General features: G+C 48.9%; 1 protein-coding gene across 1 annotated transcript in view; it reads right to left on the bottom strand.

Annotated features, from left to right (window-relative positions):
* The window catches only part of Nceh1 (neutral cholesterol ester hydrolase 1), a 62,311-nt gene that overhangs the window by 22,429 nt on the left and 15,966 nt on the right, over positions 1-23,916 (bottom strand). The window lies entirely within an intron of this gene.

Raw genomic sequence — 23,916 nt, 5'->3', positions numbered from 1 at the left:
TGGCCATGTGCAATGCCAGCCCTTGGTTACCTCGTTAGAGTCTTAGGTTAGCCTGGGCTGCATGAGACTCTCTCCAAAATAAAATGCAAAACAAAAAGACTGATAACCATGTTCTGAAACTGTTGGCCAAAAGCTGTAAACAAATTACCAGAGAAGGTTTATGTATGGGTACTGTTATGTTATGTCAGCTCGATAAAACCAAGATCATTTTAGAAGAGAGAACCCCAGCTGAAAAAACTGCCCCCACCAGATAGACCTGTGGTCCATTTTCTTGATTGATGATTGATGGGGGAAGTCCCAGCTCACTGTCGGGGGTGCTACCCTGAGCAGTGGTCCTAGAAGCTGTAAGAAAGTAGGTTGATCAAGCCAAGAAAAGGAAACCAGTAGCAGCCTTCCCCCGTGGCATCTGCATCACTTCCTGCCTTGAGTTCCTGCCCTGAATTCCCTGGATGACGGACTATGAGCTATAAACTGAAACAAATCTCTTCCTTCTCAAGTTGTTTTGGGTCATGGTATTTTATCGCAGCAATAGAAAACATAATAAGACCACAAGTATTCTTGGGTTCCAGGGAGAGGAGCCCGGGAAAGTCTGTTGTCTGATGCTTCAGCCACATGTGTGTCTCAGTAACTTGTAATATGAGCTGCTGCTCTCAAGACTCCATGGCAGCTCATGGCTTCACTCTCCTGATGTCTGATGGGCTGGGTCCTGACGGTGGTCCTTCCATTTTTCTAGTATAGTCACTTCTTTCTATCTCGTATCTTTTAATTCCTCTCTCTGTGGGTGGAGTTTTCCTGTCCTGACCGTCTGTTCCCAAATAACTGACACAGAGGTTTATTACAATTTATAAATGCTCAGCCAATAGCTCAGGCTTATTACTAACTAGCTCTTATATTTTAAGTTAACTCATATTCCTTATTCACGCTCTGCTATATTGTGGTGCCTTTATTAGCATAGCATGTTCATCTCCTGCTCCTTCTGCATCTGCCCTTCTTCCTCCCAGCATTTTCTTAGTTTGGCTTTCCTGACAGCAACAAATCCTCATGGTGTACAAAAGGATTATTTCACAGTACCTCTCCACAGGCAGCTCTTCTGTACCAACTATAGCAAAACACACATTTGGATGAATGATTTTTCTGCATCAAAACCTGGTCATATTTTTTTAAACACTATAGGTTTGAGTGGACTTTTACTACAGTTATTATATGGGATGGGTTTGTTTTGAGACAGTCCTTAAGTATACATTTAACAGCAGATTAGGGGAGATAGTAGGTTAAGACAGGGTTTCTCTCGGCAGCCCTGGCTATCCTAGAACTTGCTATGTAGAACAGGCTGGTCTTGAACTTACAGAGATCTCCCTGCCTCTGCCTCTCAAAGGCTGGGATTAGAGGCTCGTGTCACCATGATCAACTTGAAGTACAGATTTAACTTTGGTTTTTGTTAGCACTCAACTTCCATGACTCTACTGCAGCTGGGGGGTGTGGTGGCCTAGTGGTGGTTTTGGTTGTGGGTGGGTCTCACATTTCAACCCCTTGCACACCTACCCTTACCCAACAAGGACAGAAAGAGAAAGTTAAGGTATCAATGTCCTCACAAGGCCCAACTCTGGTGACATGATGGAGCTTTGTTCCCACCCCACCCCATCTGTCTCTGCCCTCAAGACAGCTGCAAACCTCCCTGGCTGGACCTGCCCCATTTGAGTTCCAACTCAGAAAATGACACTGTCTTCCCCTTTCTATCTCCTTTACCACAGCAGCTGCTGAGAGCTCCAGCTTGTTACCTCATGTTGCCTCTCTCCAGTACAACACTGTCTAGTTCTTTCCTATGTCCATTTCTTATTCTTTTATATGCAATACTACAAACCTGCAAAAGGAATTCTAAGTCCATGGTGACTTACACAGTCAGGATGCTGTGGCAGGAGGATCAAACATGAGTTTGGAGTAAATAGTGGAACTCTATATCAAAACAAATCAAAACAGAACCTTGGAGGACAAGGAAATTTAAATGGTCACTTGGTGTGAGACAAATAAAAAACAGATGATAGACAGACAGACAGACAGATAGATTAGTGCTGTCTGTTAGAAATCTCTTCTCTGGCTCCTTTCTCGGTCAGGTAAAGAACTGCAAGATGAGGTGTCACAATCCACAGCACACAGCCAAGTGAAGCAAAGTTCCTCACATGGTAATTTTTACAGCGCATAACAGGGCCAAGTCCCCTTTTCCTTCTTGAATTGGATGGACAAGATGCAGTTTGTTGATTCGGTCACTTTAAGTACAGCAGGAACCAGATTGGGGGGGTGGGGGGAAGATTTCTGAAATACCCATGGAAAAAAAGCATGTGCCCGGAATAGGAATAAACCCCGCCAAAAGAGAAATTCTTTCAGACAAAAACTGGGAAGTAGGTCATCTTGGATTAAATGGCAAGTATTCAGAGATCAGCATGATCCAGTCCAAGGCATCTTTCCCTAGCTATCTACCTATTCAAGAATTAACTATCTCCTGTCATCCTGTCATAGATAGATAGATGGGTGGATAGGTGAGTTGGTGGGCCGATGGATGGATGGATGGATGGATGGATGGATGGATGGATGGATGGATGGGTAGGTGGGTCGATGGATATCTGGATGGGTGGGTAGGTCGGTCAGTGGATGAATGGATGGATGGATGAATGGATGGATGGATGAATGGGTGGGTGGGTGGATGATAGATGGATGGGTGGATGGATGGATGGGTGGGTGGATGATAGATGGATGGAGTGAGGAGCTACAATACATTGGCTTCAAGGAGGTCAGTCTGAAAGTACACTGTATTCTTTGAGAAAAAGGTATACTTTGGCTGGGCCTGATGATTCAAGACTATAACCCCAGTCAGTATGAGTCAAAGGCAAAAAGTTCACCAGTTTCAGACCAGTGTGGACTGCAGAGATAAAAGAAAAGAGGTGGGGCAGGGGAACTGGGAGGACAAAGGAGGGTTACGATTGAACTGCCCCCATGGAAATTACATTCTCCAGGGACTGAGGATCACCTCTTACCTCCCTCCTATAAACTTACTTGTGTGAACTCTCTGGGGACCACCCCTCCACTTGCTTCCCACACCCCATTTCTTCTTTTAGGATCACAACTTACACCATTTTTTTCTGTGATCTTGTCTGCTTTCTCGAGCTGCACACCCAGGTCATTCCATTCTTATGTTCTTTGCTTTCTCTCTCCTGACCCCTGCCCTCTTTATCTCTGTGAAGCTGTCTAACCACATTGATGGTCCTATTTCTTTAGCTTTCCCTTACAATGCAACCTACGACATTCTGAGTTCCAGTACTGTATCTCCAAACTAAGTTCACCAATGGCTACTCAGTCAAGCTCTACCAACACACTCCTCGGTTCCCCGACTCCTTAACTTCTCCAGGCTCTGGTCTACTGCGTCACAAAACCCCATTTATTTATTTATTTATTACTTGGGGATTCTTTTGAGCCGGTCTCATGTAGCTCAGGCTGACCTCAAATTCACCATGTAGCCAAAGAGAGCCTTGAATTTCTGATCCTCTTGCTTATACCTCCCAAATGCTAGGGTTACAGACATGTTTATCACGCCTGGTTTTTAAAGTGCCAGGGATTCCACTGTAAGGTGGCTACCAACTGAGCCACATTCCCAGACCTTTCTTTGTTTTTGAGACAAGGTCTAGCCTAAACTGGCCTCAAACTTGGAATCTTTCTCTCAGCCTCCCACATGCTGGGATTAAGGTGTGGCCAACATGACTAACTCCTGCCTTTGTGTATATGTACATATCTTATAGATTGGTTCTTCATCTTCTGCCCAGAGGGTTTTTCTTTTGTTTTGTTTTTCCTAGACAGGGTTTCTCTGTGTAGTCCTGTCTGTCCTGGACTCACTCTGTAGACCAGGCTGTCCTGGAACTCAGATATCCGCCTGCCACGGCCTCCCAAGTGTTGGCATTAAAGACGTGCACCACAATGGCCCAGCTCAGGGTTTCCTTAAATAATGGTGTCTCCAAAGTTCTAATTTTTATTCTGTTTTATTTTGTTGTGTTCTAGGGTTGATCCCACAGCTTCTCCAACACTAGTTAAGTGCTCTACCATGCAGTAACCCCTTGAGCCAACCCCCACCCCACTGGCCTAAACTATTCTGTTTTGAAGCAGAGCCTCTCTGTTTCCTAGAGGAGTCTGGAACTGTTAGAAACTTTTCCTTTAACGTACGTGTATAGATCAGTATGTATATGTCTTTAGGGTATGTGTACATATGTGTACAACTGCCCCCAGATTCCAGCAAAGAACAGTGATCTTCAAGATCTGAAGTGAGAGGCAGTGGTGAGCTGCCCAACTAGGATGATGGGAATAGAACCCAGGTCCTCTGAAGAAGAGCTAGTACTCTTAACCACTAAGCCATCTCTAACTCTCAACTTTTTAACTTTAACCTCTGTGCTGGATAGGTTTTTTTTTGGTTGTTGTTGTTGTTTTGCGTTTTTTTTTCCAACTTGACACAACTGATATCATCTGAGAGGAGGGAACCTCAATTAAGAAAATATGTCCAGAGCTAGAGAGATGGCTCAGTGGTTAAGAGCACTTGGCCGCTCTTCCAGAAGTCCTAAGTTCAATTCCCAGAAACCACAAGGTGGCTCACAACCATCTGCAATGGGATCAGATTCCTTCTTCCTGTAGGCATGAAGATAGCACTCGTATACATAAAATACGTGGACAAATCTGTAAAAGAAAACGCCTCCATAAGATCAGGGTGTAGATAGCCTATAGGGCATTTTTTTTTTAGTGACTGATGAAGGAGGGCCCAGACCATTGTGGGTGGTGCCACCCCTGAGCTGGAGGTCCTGGGTCTTACAGAAAGCAGACTGAGGGGCTGGAGAAGATGGCTCAGCAGTTGAGAGCACTAACTGTGGTTTCAGAGGACCTGGTTTCAATTCCCAGCACCCACATGGCAGCTCATAACTGCCTATAACTCCAGTTTCAGGGGCTCTAACACATACCGGCAGGCAAAACATGAATGCACATGAAATTAAATTTTTTTTGAAACAAGTAAGGAAGAAAGCAGGTTGATCAAACCATGAGGAGCAAGCCAGTAAGCAGCACCCCTCCATGGCCTCTGAACCAGCTCCTGACTCCAGGTTCCTGCCCTCACTGCTTTGATAATGAACTGTTACATGGAATTGTGAGTAAAATCAACCCTTTCCTCCTGGCTTGCTTTTAGTCCTGGAGTTTCATCACAGCAATGGTCACCCTGAGAAGACAAGGAGTCAGTTCTTTCCTTCCATGGGTTGCGGGAGTTAAGCCCAGGTCATCAGGTTTGCAGAGAAAGTCTTTTGAGCCGGCTGAGCCATCTTGCTAGCCACCGCTTGAGCTTTCGATCCTCCTGCCTCAGTCTCCTGAGTAGCTGAATTTACAAGCCTGCATCAGACACAGCTCAAAGTTCAGTACTTTATTTTACTCAGCTTCACAGTTCCTGCTTTCCTTGCAAGACAGCGAACCAAAACGGCACAGGGCGTGGCACAGGTATACCGGCACAGGGCGTGGTGCGGGTATAACGGCACAGGGCGTGGCACGGGTATAACGGCACAGGGCGTGGCACGGGTATAACAGCACAGGGCGTGGTACAGGTATAACCGCACAGGGCGTGGTACGGGTATAACCGCACAGGGCGTGGCACGGGTATAACGGCACAGGGCGTGGTACAGGTATAACCGCACAGGGCGTGGCACTGGTATAACCGCACAGGGCGTGGTACGGGTATAACGGCACAGGGCGTGGCACGGGTATAACAGCACAGGGCGTGGCACGGGTATAACAGCACAGGGCGTGGCACGGGTATAACGGCACAGGGCGTGGTACGGGTATAACGGCACAGGGCGTGGTACGGGTATAACGGCACAGGGCGTGGTACGGGTATAACGGCACAGGGCGTGGCACGGGTATAACGGCACAGGGCGTGGTACAGGTATAACGGCACAGGGCGTGGCACGGGTATAACGGCACAGGACGTGGTACAGATATAACCGCACAGGGCGTGGCACGGGTATAACAGCACAGGGCGTGGCACGGGTATAACCGCACAGGGCGTGGCACAGGTATAACGGCACAGGACGTGGTACAGATATAACCGCACAGGGCGTGGCACGGGTATAACAGCACAGGGCGTGGCACGGGTATAACCGCACAGGACGTGGTACAGATATAACCGCACAGGGCGTGGCACTGGTATAACGGCACAGGGCGTGGCACGGGTATAACGGCACAGGGCGTGGCACGGGTATAACGGCACAGGGCGTGGCACGGGTATAACAGCACAGGGCGTGGCACGGGTATAACAGCACAGGGCGTGGCACGGGTATAACCGCACAGGACGTGGTACAGATATAACCGCACAGGGCGTGGCACTGGTATAACGGCACAGGGCGTGGCACGGGTATAACGGCACAGGGCGTGGTACAGGTATAACGGCACAGGGCGTGGCACGGGTATAACCGCACAGCACGTGGCACAGGCGTAACGGCACAGCGCCTGGTACAGGTAAGTGTCACTGCCACTCACTAAATCAGTTGTAGTGACTCTATTCGAATACTGACAACTTGGCACTGCCTCCAGTCTCTCGTCTGTCCTTTTCAAACCCCAGCTCTACATTTCTGACCATTTCCAGGATCCTCAAAATTATCATGCATAGGGCTGGGAATGTAGAGTGTCACACGCCCTGTGAAGGTTAATCTTTACTGCCAACCTGACTGGATTTCCAGCTACCTAGAGACCACCTCTGACGTACTGCTGAGGTCATTTACAGCTGAGGACAGTAGACCCACTCTGGCTGTGGGCAGCAACGCCCATGGGCTGAGCTCCCAAAAAAACACTAGCTGAGCTCCCCTGTGCACCTGGCTCTGCTTCCTGACTACAGATCCAATGTGAGCAGATGCCTCATGCTCTTGCCATTCTGTCTTCCCTCACCCCGATGACTGCCTCCTCAAACCACAGAAAACAGCAGAAAAAACACGGGCCAAAACAAATCCGCGATTAGGTTGCGTTCCTTCAGGTATCTTTGGTAGTGCTGAGGTGAGTAACTAACAAGGGTCTAATACCAGGCACCACAAAAAATTATCACTGGGTCTGGTGTTTGTGTACCTTGAATGACCCTTTCAGAGGGGTCGCCTGAGACCACCAGGAAACACAGACATCTACATTACAATTCAAAACAGTAGCAAAATTACAGTTATGAAGCAGCAACTACATAATCTTATGGTTGGGGTCACCACAACATGAAGAACTGGAATGAAAGGGTCACAGCATTGGGAAGGCTGAGAACCACTGTGTTAGTGGCTTATACCTGTAATCCCAGCAGAGGCAGGTAGATCACCATAAATTCAAGACCAGCCTGGTCTACATAGCAAGTTACAGGGCAGCCAGGGCTGCACCATGAGACCTTGAGTCAAATAAATAAATAAATAAATAGCTAAACTTAGCCTGGCCTCCTCTTCCCGCTGCATTCTCGCAGCCACCTGGCCACATACACATCTCGCTTCTAGTTAGACACACCTCGGTTCTTTGCTCAGCTCCTTCCTTGTTTCTCATGACTTCCAAGCAACCACCAGCTCAGCTCTATTCTACCTGAATGTGGCTCTAATAGGGCTCCCATGGTCATGATGACCCTAGGCTGAGCCTCTGCAATAAGGAGATATTCCACAGAGACAGTTGTGCTCTCTGTTCAGCTACCAGACTCCTGAAACAGGGACCCTAAAACCATGGCCCCCAGAGAATGCCACGCTGGGATAAAGAAATGTCAGAGGACAACGGGAGGAAGAGCTTGCCCAGCAGGAAGTGATCTCACATTGGTCCAACAGCTTGTCTCATGATTAAACTGCCACTGATTGTTTCCAGGTCTTCGTCTTATCTTTTCTAGAAAACTGTAACACGGGTGCTGAGATCAGGCTGTGCCCTGCCTGCGGTAACTCTAGACTGGGCAGAACAGTGATCCTTCAGACCGTCTGCCCTGAGACTGTATTTACAAGCAGTGTTTGAGTTTGTTTTGCGGAGAAAGGATGACTGTGCACCTTGGCGGACGTACGAATGGTGCCATTTGTCTGGTATCCCCATCTGGGTATGATAAGGGACCTGTGTCTGGAAGAACGCTCCTTTATAAATGTATAGGGACGAGCTGAGGGTATAGGATCACATGGGTATGTTTAAGTCACGTGAGGACTACCCTGACATTAGCTCGAGGAAAGCAAGGTGATCCTTTCCACCATCTCACCGCTCAGTGTGTATATTAATAAACCAGGAAGCAGAGAACTCCCGACTAGCCCAGGGACCTCAACTCAGCTCAGTCTCTACCCTGGCATGGCCTGCTTAGAACTGTCTGTCATCCGTCCCTGTCTGTCCTGCTGTCTGTGCCTGCCCTCCATCTGGTCCTACTTGCCTTCACAGCTCAAACTTACAGCTCCAATCTTGACCCTGAAGACTGTTCCCAACAGGTTTCGTTATCTTACCGGGGGCTGTGCACACCCTCAGTCTGCTTTCCTATCACTTTGCCTGTTAGGCCTCCTGGAAACTCTTGAATTCTGCTGAGACTACTTCAGCCTTCTAGCTATACACGTTAAGTACATTACAGATAGAGCTATGGATAACTTATATTCACTGTATTTATATTCCTGTGCTTTGTGATGTGTGTTTGCCTCAGCCAGGAAAGCACGGGACCAAATGCACCCCTCCGCTTCTGGCACAGGGTGCTCCCTGCAGCTGCTATGGGGACGGTGGAGAGAAACTAGGAGACTAAACCACACTTGCCCTAATTACCTGTTACCTTACATGACTGCTAAGAATCCTATTGAACTTCCTGTTTCCTGGGGCAGGGGTTAAGTATGTGTTCTGAGCATTCCAGTTTGGTTCCATGCTATAGAGCAATCTCATCTCTCGGCACCCCACCCTCTGTATTCGTGCATGGCTTGTCTAACTTATCTTTCGCCTGCTATTTTATTTGGCAGTGCCCTTTGGAAGCAAACAGACTCTGCACCTGGAAGCACAAAAGCAGCTGATAATTGTACGTAAGTTGACAGTAGCCAGGAACTGGAGCCTGGCTGTGGTGGGGATGTTTAAATCATGAAATTAGCACCCACTACAAATGATGGTAGACCGACTCAGACTCCTGGCCTTCAGTAGAAGCTCCATCTGCTTTCAAACCATCCCTGTACCTTTCCTTGTTCCGTTCTTTTGTCCAGTATTATTGTCAAATAAAGCCTTTTCTTCCAACCCTGAGAGCATGCTGGACCCAGAGTCCTATATGGAGCACAGCTGCATAGACTCCACCGAAAAGCAGAAGGAAACATCACTAAGCCACCCTGGGACTGTTCCTCAGTTGGTAAAGTGCTTCCCTTACATAACTGGGCTCCATCCACGGTCACAGCACTGCGTAAACACAGTATGCTTGCAATCCTGGCATTTGGAAGGTAAAGGCGTTATCGTCAGCTACACAGCAAATCCAAGGCCAGCCTGAGACACACAAGACTTTGCCTCCAAAAATAAATAAATAAGTAAACCACCCTCTAGTATTATAGTTTTATAAAAACAAGACTCAAGAGGCCATTCTATTACAGAGGTGTTCAATTTGTTTCAGATTTACAAGCTTCAAAGCAAACCTGAGAACCTTACATAACCCCCGAGACTCTAGGCCAAAGAAGAAGGGATCCAACACACCCAAATTTTTTTCCCTCTATTGCTGTGTGCTGTCTCCCTCCCAGACACCTCTGGGGCTAAGGGGTCATCTCAGAGAGCGCTAAGGGAACGCACTAGCCTCTTCGGTCCTTATGTGTGGTCTGTTTGTTTTTCTCACTATTGTCTTTTCACAAGAAGTTTCCATATGGCTAAGGTACTAGTTAAATTCCCAAAGCCTCCCGGAGTCTAAAAGATCACCCAACAGATCGAGTGTGCTGCCACTGTCTGGTCATCACAGTTCCTGCTATGGAGAACTAGGAAGCGAACTTGCCCCAGTATCCTGGCTCCAGAATGTGAAGCCATGACTAGCTACTGAACAAGTCCATGTGTTCTCAAATACCAGCGAACACGTCAAAGTAGATCTCCATCATAAGCCATCCGGAGCACTCGGTCTCTCTCAGTCACACACAATGGAACTGGAATCACAACAGACGTTTAAACACCTTGGAAAGGATACTGGACTCCCTCAGGCTCTGCAATAGTGGGAGAACATCTCCAGCCTGGACTGGCGAGGACCAAGGAGCCAGCACGGCCCCTGCAGCCCTTCTCCTCCCTGGAACACCAGCAGCCCTACGCATGCCTTGCCCTCCATGGCCTTCCAAGCACAGAGATGTGGAAATCAGAATAAAAAGAGTTCTGGCTGGGGGTGTACTTACTGCAGGCTCAACAAGTTCTTTTCTACTCATACTGTAAACAGCCAGGCAGGAATGAAGATATTCTAAAGAGACACTTGTACCACACCCTAGGCTATCAAACTGTGGATACAACAGTCCCCAAGGAAATGGGAGAAGGAAAAAGCTGAAGCCTGATGCCAGTCAAGGGGGAGCCTGTCTCCCCAGGAAGAGATTTCACAGTCTGAATTGTCAGACACCTGGCAAGAGAGCCCAGATGAAGATGACCAGAAGGACCACACTGTGACCACGCTGCAGAGCTGGGCTGACCTTTGCCCTCTTATAAAGCTGAGCCCTCCTGTCAAGACCCTGGATATGACACGGGGGTGACTTTACCACCTCCACTAATTAAATCCCCCCCACACACACACTATATTTAGGCATCTACTGTGAACAGGGGGCTGAGTCAAGGTGGAGAGGGTGGCCAGGGCCGGTCTTAGACCTCACCGACTCTGGAAACGCCCTCCCTGCTCCTCATCCCAGTGCGAAGGAGAACAGGAGCCCAGGAGGACAAGGACTGGATCTGAAGCCCAGATCCTTTCCTGGGCTGAGAATGGAGCTCAGCAGCATCAGAGCACAGCCTAACGTGGGAGACCATAGATTCAGTCCCTAGTGTCACAGTCAATGGGATCAACTCTTTTTATGTGGTTATCACTGAGTTTTAAGAGTTCTTTATATATTCTTAATATAAGCCGCTTTACAAACACATTATTTGGAAATATTTCCTTCCATTTTGTAGGGGTTTTTTTTGTTTTTTGTTTGTTTGTTTTTGTTTTTCGAGACAGGGTTTCTCCCTGTAGCTTTGCAGCCTATTTTGGCACTAGCTCTGTAGTCCAGGCTAGCCTCGAACTCACAGAGATCTGCCTGCCTCTGCCTCCTGAGCCTGCACCACCACCACCTGGTAATTCTGTGGGTTTATACTCATTCTTTGTTTTACTTTCTGTGTAGGGATGTGTGTGGCGTGGCACAGGCATTTGTTAAAGTGTGTGTGTGGGGGGGGGGTTCATGTGTGTGGAGGCCAGAAGTCAACTTTGGTTGTCTTTCCACTTGTTTTAAAATATGGTGTCTCACTTAACCTAAAGCTCATTGATTCTGCTAGGCTGGCAGTCCAGTGAGCTCCATACTGGAATTATAAGAGCACACTGCCATGCCCAGCTTGTTAACAACAACAACAAACCACAAACACAAACGTGGGTTCCGGCACTCTGACCTCAGACCTCATGCTTACGTGACTGACAGTTAAACCACGAGCCCTCATTTTCACTTTCTGCACATTGATTATTTTTTACTATCCATTGAAGTTTTTTCTTGCTCTCCCCCATCCCAAATAAAAATTTTAAAAATGAGGTGGTGGTGGCACATGCCTTTAATCCCAGCCCTTGGGAGGCAGAGGCAGGAGGATCTCTGTGAGTTCGAGACCAGCCTGGTCTACAAGAGCTAGTTCCAGGACAGGCTCCAAAACCACAGAGAAACCCTGTCTCGAAAAAGCAAAAAAAAAAAAAAAAAAAAAATTTAAAAATGTTTTCTACTGCTCCTAAACAAAAGACCCCCAGCGGCTGAAGCCCCTTCTAAGGGCCAGGAGGAGTCGCTCCTGTTTGCGCTTCCCTACTCCGAACAGCGGCCGACTCAACCTGCAGCCTAAAAGTATAAAACTCCCCGCTGCCTTCTGGAATACAGCTGTCCATGCTTGCCCACGCATGCCCGCTGCCTGGCTTCACGCACAAGCTCCACAGAGTACGGCACGAACTGGATTCATCTTCCGCTGTCTGTAAAGTTCGACAAGCAGAAAATTAGTTGAGTTTTTCGCTTTTAATACCTAGGGCTCTCTTTATAGCAGACTCTAAACATGCAAGGCAAATGATTTCTACAGGTATTTACCAACGACTAAGTCTGAGGTTGAAGACAGCCCTCTCGTGTATGTCCACATGACAATAATCAACTAATGCATCCTGTGTCCTTGGGAAGCGTAACCCCAGCCCCTGGCATCCATCCCAGCCCCCTGGCCTGGGAGTTGCATTGGTCTGGACTCCAAATCCCAGCATGCCAAGTTTTAATAAAACGATGGGTATTTTAATTCGGTTTGATCTGGGCTAATTGGATTTCTTTGCGCCAACGGAGCCGCCTGCTTTAGGATTTTTTTTTTCCTAACACATCGTACATAAAATATTTTAAAAACCCTTTATGCCCCCTTCTGTTTAGCTTTACAGCCACTTGACCTTTCACCTTCTGAGCTCTCTGAAGTCTCATGAGTAGAAAAGGTGAGCAGCCCACTTACTTGATGCTCACTTGAGGCTAAGGTGTTACTTGTCTTGCCCAGATACTCAGCACCAGATTACAGCATAGGGTATCTGTCAACAGCTCACCTGATTCTGAGTCATCACTCTGAATACCATCGCTGGAAGGCAGCCACGACCCAAACAAGGCACGCCTCTTCATGTGTAATGACACATGCTATGCAACATTAGAATGTGCAAAATTTATGATGGGGATGGAGAAGAGAAGTGGGTTGTGAAATGTTCCCCAAACCTTGTCTTCAGGCAGCACATTCTGTCTGCCAGCAGCTCTGCTCAGCTTTGCCAGGGACCAGGGTGTCACCAACAAGGGAGCCTGATAAAATCAGCAACAGAACAAAAGGCCCAGCCTCTCCACAGCCACCTCTGCCTCTGTTCTGCAAGACCAGCCTGCAAGGCTCAGGTGCAGAGGGAGGCACCTGCTGCAAGTGCGGTGTTCCCAGTATACCAGAGGTTGAGGGTCGGACCGACTGTGGTCACTGAAACAATGGACTCGGTCTCGGATAACAGTAGTCTAGGGGCTGGAGCAGCAGTTCAGCAGTTAAAGAGAGCGGGCTGCTCTTCCTGACAACAGACTTTGGTCCCTGGCAACTGTGTCACATGACTCACAACCACTGCAACTCAAGTTCTAGGGGATCCAATGCCTACTTCCAGCGTCCATGAGCGTGTACACTCAGAAGCACAATGTTATGTCTGTGGGAGCCAGCCATGACAAGCTAAGTATGGGCAGGTCACCCAAAGGAAGTTCTTTACGTCCAACCATTATCAGCTGCCTGAGTAATAGTCCTTTCTGAGGGGAATTTATGGGTTAATTGTAAGCAAACGGGTCCACGTGTTTGTCTGTCATCCACTCTTTCTGGTTTTTTGGTTTTGGAGATTAGGTCTCACCCTGTTCTGGAGGGATGGAGTGGGGATGAGCTGCCCCAGTCCCGGGGCAGAATTCTTATGGTTCAGCACACTGCCAACAGACTCAATACAACGCTAACCTCACAGTCTTTGTAGATGTCCCTGAAAGACTCAGTGAGATCTAACCTGGCCTGCAGAAATGTTAATGGTATGCCAGGCATGATGTATACCTGTAACCGATGAGCTTGGGAAGTAGAGACGAGAAAAGCAGGGTTTCAAGTCTAGACTCAATTGTTCAAGTCTGAGACCAGCATGGACTACATGAATGTTTGGGTCCAGGCTTCACGCCAGGCCCTGGGCGCCCCCTATATCCAAGGAGTCTGAAATGTTGGGTGGAAAGTTCCATTCCAAGTCCCCTCCTCTGGGAGTGGCCTCAGTCCAGACTCCACCTCCAAAAAAGCCTGCCAAACCGTGACCCCCTCCACAGAGAAGGTCAAGACCATTCCCACAGGCTACTTGAACTTCCCCCCAGAAAATGGACACCTGGTCTTTCCGGTCTTCCTTTCCCCTCTCCATCCCTAGGGGACCTGGAAGGCCACCCGGAAGCGCTGGCATCCATTAAACCTAGGCTTTTTCTAATTCGGTTTGATTTGGTCTGATTTGGATAATTGCATCAGCAGAGAGGCTTATCGGGCGGTAAAAATTTTTCAATGAGACCATATTTTCAAAACACAAAGACAGATTTTGTTTATTTTTATATTATTGTGTGTGTATGTGTGCATGAGTCTGAGCACCTGAGTACAGCGCCCGTGGAGGCCGGAAGACAAGGTTAGATGCCCTAGACTTGTAGTTACTAGCCACTGTGAGCCTCCCCACGTGGGTGCTGGAAACCCAGTTCTTACCCTCTACAAGAACAGTGTTCATCTTAACCACTGAGCCATCTCTCCAGCTCTGATAGATAAATTATAGATGACAGAAGACAGAAGCAGAGACAACAAATAAGGACCTCCATTCGTTCCTTTTCAGCCTTGGTACCAAGTTCCCATTCCGCTACGTCTGAAGAATTATCCAACCTGTTTACCCCTCAAGCGATAAGGACATCTTCAGACCACCTTACTAGACAGGAGCTGAGAATATCTGAGTGAGTCCACACCCTGAGCAGGACGGTTCCTTACGATATCATCTGCCCAATGCCCCAGGTCCTCCATTTAACCCTTGAGACTACATCGGCACCCATAAGATGGACTCGAGGTCACTGGGCCCCTTTATGACCCCTTCTTCCCAATGTGGTCACATCCATCAAGCCTCCTCCTCACCTTGCTTTGCACCATTACTGGGATAAGCGGCCGTGCCTAGGCTGCCGGGGCTGCCTATGCCCAGACTGCAGGTCTCAGATCTCCAGTCACCCGGTTGTCACCTGGAACGCGGGGTTCACTGCCTATGCCCAGACTGCAGGTCTCAGATCTCCAGTCACCCCGATGTCACCTGTAATGCGGGGTTCACTGCCTATGCCCAGACTGCAGGTCTCAGATCTCCAGTCACCCCGGTTGTCACCTGGAACGCGGGGCTCATTCTCTTCTCAGGGTCTCAGCAGCGCAGCTTTTTTGCTTTGTTTTGTTTTTTTTGTTTTCGAGACAGGTTCTAGAACTTGTCCTAGGTTGTCCTAGAACTTGCTCTGTGGACCAGGCTGGCCTGGAACTCTCAGAGATCCACCTGTCTCTGCCTCCCGAGTGCTGGGATTAAAGATGTACACCACCACCGCCGGGCAGCAGCTCAGCCATTTAAAGACACCAAAAAATCCTAGTGGTACAAATGACCTTCTCACACCCTGTGTAACCTTTTCCCACTAACGTCTCTTAGTAGAGACCTAGTTGCGAGGTGGACTGAAGCAGCGGCTCAGTGGGGTAGAGCACTTGCTGCTTGCGCAGAGGGCCCAGGCTCAGTTTTCAGCACCCAATGCTGGCTCATAACCATCCATAACTCCAGTTCCAAAATATCCCAAGCTCTCTTCTGGCCTCTGCAGGCACCAGGTACACACGTGATGCATATTCATACATGTAGGCAAAACACTCATGCACATAAGAGTAAATCTAAAGTTAAAGTTTTAAAGAGTAGTTTGGATAAGCCTTGCTGAGTCCAGCTCATTTGTTTTACAAATGAGGCCCAGTTCCTACGGGAGGGACAGGGGCAGGGGACAGGGCCAAAGCTCCAGCACAGAGGAGCCAAGAGCTGGGCCTACTTCTGAAGCGCTTCGCTCCTCTGCCGCATCCAGCTACCTCTGACCTAAAAAGGCACAACTGTCAGAAAGTATGCCTGTCGGGGGCAGGAACAGTATGGATGCTCACACCCTAAATCCAGGGCTGTGCTGCCGGTGCCAACTTGTACAGCTTCTGCACATGACTAAACGCTGTACCACGGTCGCGCGAAGTCACCTGAGGATCTTCTCACAGATACCATGAATGAGAGGAATGAGCCCAGAGTACTGTATACAGCAGAGAATGAGCTGGGCTGAATGTGCAGCCCTCTACAGTGGATACCATATGCACAGCCGCTGCCCTCTACAGTGGGTACCATACGCACAGCTGCCCTCTACAGTGGGTACCATACGCACAGCTGCCTGCCCTCTACAGTGGGTACCATATGCACAGCCGCTGCCCTCTACAGTGGGTACCATATGCACAGCTGCTGCCCTCTACAGTGGGTACCATACGCACAGCTGCCCTCTACAGTGGATACCATATGCACAGCTGCCCTCTACAGTGGATACCATATGCACAGCTGCCCTCTACAGTGGGTATCATATGCACAGCCGCTGCCCTCTACAGTGGGTACCATATGCACAGCTGCCCTCTACAGTGGGTACCATATGTACAGCCGCTGCCCTCTACAGTGGGTACCATATGCACAGCTGCTGCCCTCTACAGTGGGTACCATACGCACAGCTGCCCTCTACAGTGGGTACCATATGCACAGCTGCCCTCTACAGTGGGTACCATATGCACAGCTGCTGCCCTCTACAGTGGGTACCATACGCACAGCTGCCCTCTACAGTGGGTACCATATGCACAGCTGCCCTCTACAGTGGGTACCATATGCACAGCTGCCCTCTACAGTGGGTACCATATGCACAGCTGCTGCCCTCTACAGTGGGTACCATACGCACAGCTGCCCTCTACAGTGGGTACCATATGCACAGCCGCTGCCCTCTACAGTGGGTACCATATGCACAGCTGCCCTCTACAGTGGGTATCATATGTACAGCTGCCCTCTACAGTGGGTACCATATGCACAGCTGCCCTCTACAGTGGGTATCATACGCACAGCTGCCCTCTACAGTGGGTACCAGTGAACTCTAGAAACCCTAATCTGAGGGAAATGAAGGTTTCTTTTTAATTCCCACGTACCCCACCACATAAGGTAAAGAGTTTTTATAAAGTCACATAAAGAAGGTCTTTAATGGAAAAGGAAAGATGTGCACTGCATGCTGCTGGTGTGTGACCCGGTTACGGCAAGAGCCTGCGTAAGGAAAGCAGACTATTCCAACGAGAGAATGGGGAAGGCCTTGGGTATCTGTTCACCACTCTAGCTGGTGGTATGAACCTGGGAGAGAGAATGGGGAAGGGCTTGGGTATCTGCTTACTGCTCTAGCTGGCGGCGTGAACCTGGCCTTGGGTATCTGTTCACCGCTCCAGCTGGCGGTATGAACCTGGGAGAGAGAATGGGGAAGGCCTTGGGTATCTGCTTACTGCTCTAGCTGGCGGTGTGAACCTGGGAAAGCGAGCCCTAAAACTGAGGGAGACTGAAGCCTCACGGAACAGCAGCCTTACTCAGAGCTCCACACACTTTCTACTCTGAGGGTTAAGAATCACATGACTAAGGTGTTCAGTCACAAGGACTGGCTGGCCGCACGTAGCAGAACCATGTTTTTCCACAGAGGCACATGAACAGCAACAGCTGAAGTAAGCTCACTCCTATCCGCTACACCTGGGAGGAGCATGGAAACGCACCCGAAGCGCAGTTCTGAGTTTTGAAGGAACGGAAGTCACAAAACCCTTGTCTTGGAGTTTTCTCACAGGCACTCAGAATTCTCCCGTGGTTCACTCTTCGTCTGTGAACCAGCAGTGCTGACAGGAGTGATCCTACTTTGCTGTCTGTTGCTGTGACCAAACACTGACCGGCACTCGTGAGCAAAGGGTTTGTTTCAGCTAACACGCTAAATAGTCCATCATGGAGGGAGGCGGAGCCTGGAGGCAGGAACTGAAGCAGAGACCATGGAGGAGGGCTGCCTACCAGCCTGCAGAGGCGATGGAGGAGGGCTGCCTACTGGCCTGCTTCCAGGCTCATAGTCAGCTGCCCTTCTTAGACATCAGTGGGCTGGGCCCTCCACATCAGTCATCCATCAAGGAATTGGTCCCACAGACTTGGCCACAGGCATCTGATGAGGCAATTTCTCAATTTAGAGTCCTTCTTCCCAGAAAGGTTTGTCTCAAACTGAGGAAAGCGAGCCAGAAGTGGTGACAGAAAAGCTAGAAAAGTGTGGAGAAAACAAGAGGGAATGTACTGAAGAGAAGCAAGCCATGACTGCCCAGGCCTGAGGCCACGTGGGCGACAGGCAAGCCATCCTGGAGAACAGAGACCAGCAGTCTTTCCCTCAGGACGAGCAGCAGCTTTCACAGCCTCAAATCCAGGCAGGGGTCTTGGTGAGACAGTGATTCCTCTGGTGGACAGGGAGGCAGTGAAGAGGAACCCCATCTATCACTGAATGGCTCAGAGGGTAGTGCGGGGGAGGTCAGAGAGAGAGCCTACTGTTTAAAACTGAGTAACACAAGAGATCTGAGAGTAGGGAATAATCACAAATTAGCAACTTACAGTCCCAGGGAGAGAAAGCAAGCCTAAGACACAGCTGCGAGAGCAGGCAGGCCAGTCACTGGCCAGCTGACAAGTGCAAGTTAGAGGGAGTTCATCTCCAGCAGGAAGGGACACAGGGTTTTCCCTAACCTTTAACTCCATTCATGATGGAATGGCCACTGGCAGATCTCCACTGAGAATGACCTGAGCCTGAGGTCAACAGGAGGATTGGCCTTGGGAGCCAGCTATCTGCAGAGCGATGGAACTCTAGAGACCAGCGACCATTTTGACATCCCCAGCTGAGTCCCACCGAGTGGGTGGTTACCAAGGAGGTCCTCTGCCTGCGTAGATCTCAGTGCCTCTGCTCCCCACAGTCCCAGTGCTCAGTCCCAGCTAGAACTCGTCAGGGATGTCTGAGGAGGGTGACAAGACCTGCCCAGCACACACTCTCTAAGTGTGGCCAGCAGAGGCCAGGGCTATGGGAACGGAAGAGAGCAGTGTGAACACAGATTGGACACCGCAGACACTTGTGCAATACAGGTTCAACACAGTCGAAGTCACAGACACGGCCTAAGAGCCCACACAGGCAATAAGCCCCTCCCTGCACAACACAGAGAAAGGATGCCCTTTTCTACAAACTGGACATACACACAGCAAACTACAGCCGAGATGCCCTTATATGCAAATGGCGCTGGGAAACTGGGCGTGCACACAACAGAAGAACTACAGCCGAATCTTTCACCGTCTATATCCAGCCAAACTGCCTCACAGATCTTAATGCCACGGTTCTGAGATCGTTAGAGTTGGAAAAGATAGGAAAGACATTCTAAGGCGCAGGCAGAGGCAAGGGCTTTCTGCAAAGGGCTCCGGTAGCCCAAGAACTAATTCCAGGGATTGGCAAGGGTGTGAAATCAAAGAGCTTCTGCACAGCAGAGAAAGCAATCAGCAGAGAGAATGCAGCCCCCCAAAGCGGAGGAAGGCTGCCCACTATCGGTTGGACGGGGGACGAATATTTGTAATCCACTAAGTGCTGCAGACAGCTGATGATGTGGCCTGGCCTGTAAGAGCGCTTGCTTGCCTTGCAAGCCTGATGCCCCGGCTTCAATTGCTGGGCCCTATGGGAAGGTTGATGGGGAAACTGATCCACGACCTTGTCCGACCTCCACGTGTGCCACGGCACGTGTTTGTACACTCCAACAAGTAATTTTTAAAAACCACAAAACTAATCACTCAAATCCTCACGCATAATTAGACTAATGAAATCAAAAGGCAGTTCTCTTTTTTCTTTTATTTTTGAGATTATAATAGTTTTGCCAATCCCTTTTCTTCTTGGTTGTTAAAATAAGCCACTTTTTATTGTCGGTGATGTTTTAATTTGAGATTATAATGGGCTTTTTTTTTTTTTTCAAAATAGGCAGTTCTCAAAAGAAATAGCCATGGACAATAAGTATCTCAAAACCAGTTCAATATTGTCAGCCGTGGGAGAAAGCAAATTAAAACCGTCACTATTCTATCTTGTGCGGTCAGAATGGTGTCATCAAAGCAGTGGAAACACACGCAGCCACGGTAAAGTGGGACCCCTTCTCTCCTGCGCATGGTCACGAGGGAAATCAGCACCGAGCGCCCACAAAATGTAAAACCAGAACCATGATACGGCACAGCTGCTCACTCCCGGTGCTTTACGAGGCTATGAAGTTAACAGAGACAGCGCATGCGCCCACATTTATCGCTGCAGTGTTCGCGACCGCTAAGGAACGGAACCAGCTTAAGTGTCCATTGACAGATGAACGGATAAAGAAAAGACGGTCCACGTACACAAGAGGATCTTAATCAGCTATTTTAAATGTGAAATCGTGGGCTGGGGGGATATAGCTCAGTGGTAGAGTGTTTACGTAGCACAGGCAAGTTCTTGAGTCCAATGGTCAGCTGCGTGCATGCGTGCGTGCGTGCGTGCGTGCGTGCGTGCATCTGTCTGTCTGTCACAAAAGTAGGGAGTGGGCTGACCACGAGCAGAGAGGATGAGATCTTAAGGAAAACAGATGTAACAGAATCCACATGGCATGAGAGCAGAAGAGAGAACAATCTGGGTGCAGGGGGATCCGCAGCACGGCAGGCAGAGGGAGGGCAACAGGGATAGAGGAAGAAAACTATCGGCGTGTATGTATGAAATGCCATAATGAAACCCATTACTCTGTATGCTGCGTTTTAAAAATACAATAAGTGGGGTACGGTGGTACAGATTTAATCCTTGCACTCAAAGGCAAGAAGCAGGGGAATCTCTGTGGGTTCAGGGCTAGCCTGGTCTACTTAGTTCAAGATCAGCCAGGGTTACAGTGAATCCTATCCCAAGCAAATTAATAAACTAATTAATTTAATTTTTTAAAAAAGTTAAATGTGGTAGGTAGCCTGAACTTTGGAATCCCAGCACCCGGAGGGGACTGGAAAACTGGTCATGATTTCAAGGCCAGCCTGAATTAAATATAACACAACTTTGTTTCAAAAAAGAATTCAAAAAGAGTAGGAAATTGACGTTATTAGGGGTATATATATCATTGGCAGAATGCTTGCCTCGCATGTTAAAAGGCTGTGGGCTCATTCCCCCCACGTGGCATAAATCAGGGGCTGAAAGATGGAAGAAAGGGGGAACAAGAAAAAGTAAGGGAAAAGACTATACACACCCACAAATAAATGAAGAATTCTTTAAAAGAAACGACACTGGCCTATATAGAAAACCCAGGCTGCCTATGCTGTCTCCCTCAGCACCCACCCGGGATGCTGCTGCTGGGGTCCACTAAATACTAGGAGGAAGACTACCTTGGTGTTACAATGAGCGATGGCCATACCTGTGCTAAGCGTCACAGGCAATGCCTAACGTCCGTAACCCTGACACTTCTCCTGGAGGCTGACAAACAGCTGTAGATTACGTGGTAGCCCAGGTGTTCCCTTTACATACAGAGCTGTTCAACCAGGAATGGTGGAAGCTGAGAGTGACCCAAATAGGAAAACCAAGGTGTTCCGTTGGAATCTCCAGTTCACTCCTGCATAGTCTGAGAAGTGTGTCCCCCCCCCCCCACACCACACACACGTCCTGCCCTCTCAGAGAATCTCCAACAAAAAAGGGTGCCGGAAAGCCCAGTTCCGCATTTTTGGCAGCTGTGGCAGCTCCTCCCCTGAAATTGTCAGCCGCCCAAATCCCTGCTCAAAGCGATCCGGTTTTGGCCAGACTTGGGCACAAACCCAGCTTGTGGTGAACACATGATCACCCCTCGCCTACAGGCTATATAACTTCCCTGCTTTAGTTTGGGCGCACCACTTCTCTGGCCTTGATCTCTGGCATTGGAGAACTCACCCAGGAGTTGCTTTGCTCAACTGAACCTGTTCCTTTACTTTTTCAATTCGGCTTGATCTGGCTTACTGTGCTGGTGGAAATACCTATTCTCTGGCTACAGAAAACCTATTACACAGCAACTACCAGAGTGGGTAATGTCTCCACCTTTGCAAAAGAGGTGCAGATTCATGTGTGATCCTCCACGGCTATTACTTCTCTGTTGTGATAAAACACATGACCAAGGCAGTTTTTAGAAGAAAGTGGGTTTTGTTTTTTTGGCTCATAGTTACCGAGGGATAAGAGTCCATCACATCAGGAAGTATGGCAGCAAGCAGCAGGCACGGAAGCCAGAGTGGAAGGCTGCAAGCTCACACCTGCAACCACATGCAGGAAGATGAGAAAGCAAACTAGCAGCAGGGAAAACCTTTAAGTTCTCAAAGTCGGTACCCAACGGCATACTTTGTGCTGATGCCTTGTCTGTGCTCTAACAAATAAAGCTCGCCTGAAGATCAGAGGCCGGAGCTGGCCACTAGATAACCATTGAGGTCTGGAGAGAGACAGGAAGTGATATGGCTGGGTGGAGAGGGGAATGTAAAGCAGGAAGAAACAGGAGGGTGGCCCTTTCTGGCTGAGGAGTTAGCAAGGTTAATAGTTGGCTGTGTCTTGCTCCTTTGTCTCTCTGATCTTTCAGCACTTACTCTGATATCTGACTCTGGGTTTTTATTATTAAGACCAATCAGAACTCGTTCAACAATACTTCCTTCAGCATGACTACACCTCTGAAACCTCCCCAGATGGCCACCAACTGAAGACCAAGCACAGCAGTCACTGGGGCCAGTTCTCACAGAGGCCTCCACATTACCAGTTACTAACGCATAATTTTACAACTTTGGTTCACTCCTTGACTATAAAGACGAGAGAACAAAGGGTTGGGGGTGTAACTACCTGGCAGCATACCTGTCTAGCATTCATAAAGCCCTGGGCTCTACCTCCCTAATTCTACCACTCTAGAAGGAGGGGTCCAGGGACGCCAAAGTTCTACAACAAGCTGTAATACAACTAAGGGTTTAACTTTGTTCATGAATAAGGTGAAATTTTATGAGGCTAAAGTTCCCATGGACTCACAGGATGAGGTGGCACTGTTTGCAGACACAGCTCAGCAGTGTCCTGAGTACTAGCAATGGCACCCATGACGGCGCATGCACCTCGGAGCAGCTTCCCTGGAGAAGGCACCTGACAAGCCCTGCACCCGCCTTCCTAGGGCACCACATGACCGCATGGACTGCGGAAGCCGCAGAACTGAAACCACCCGGTTTGCAGGACCGAACCCGTGTACTAACAAGCTCCATCGCTAAGCTATATTCCCTAGTTCTCTTGTTCTGCTTTTTGTTTTGAGACAAAGTTGCCCAGACTAGCTCTTAGGTCTTTCTGTGGCTCAGGCAGACCTTGAACTTGAAATCCGTCTGCCCTAGCCCTAGGAGTAGATGGGTTTGCAGGCTTGTACCACCAGGCCTAACTGAGATGATGGTTAAATAAATGGATACACGGTGTCACCATTTACGTTTCTCTTCCTGGACACCTTTGGACAGTTACCCTGCCCACTTCCCACTTAGGTTCTTCGTGGAAAGGAAGCAGAAAAGCAGGGCAGAAGCCAGCAGTCTGGCCCTCCGGAGAAAGGGGATGTGACCTCTTGTGCAGTGTTATCACCACTGCCCTCTCCGTCACAGCTTCTGTGCGACTCCAGCTCTCCTGCCCACCTGTTCCCTTAGGAAATTTACAAGTCCTTACTTAGGGCCAGGGACTTCAAAGCCAGGTCCATAGGGTGGGGAACCAACGGACATGGCCCGTTCCCTCTAAGATTCTTCTAGCCAGGCAGAGGAAGACATCGGGGAGACAAATTGCTTAAAGGTAACTGAGCAAAGCTAGGGATGGTGGCTCACACCTGTGATTCAAGCACGTGGGACACAGAGACAGGAGGGCCATAAGTTCAAGGCCAGCCACACTAGGGATGCCGTCGGACCCACTACCACAGAAGGAGGAGGAGATCAAAAGTATCCAACATACAGTTACTGATGGTGTTGTGTATAAGCTGGGAAAGATGGGCAGGAGGAACAGTGTGGAGGATGAGAGAGGACGGCAGGATGAGGCGATCAGACTGGTGGTTCAAACATGAGAGCCAGCTCTCCGCACAGCCTCATCCTTTTGATGAACACACAGACGCTTG

The sequence above is a fragment of the Microtus pennsylvanicus genome, chromosome 16 (assembly GCF_037038515.1).
Source record: "Microtus pennsylvanicus isolate mMicPen1 chromosome 16, mMicPen1.hap1, whole genome shotgun sequence".
NCBI lineage: Eukaryota > Metazoa > Chordata > Mammalia > Rodentia > Cricetidae > Microtus > Microtus pennsylvanicus.
The sequence above is the reverse complement of the archived record's forward strand: the minus strand, read 5'-3'. Positions and strand labels throughout refer to the sequence as shown.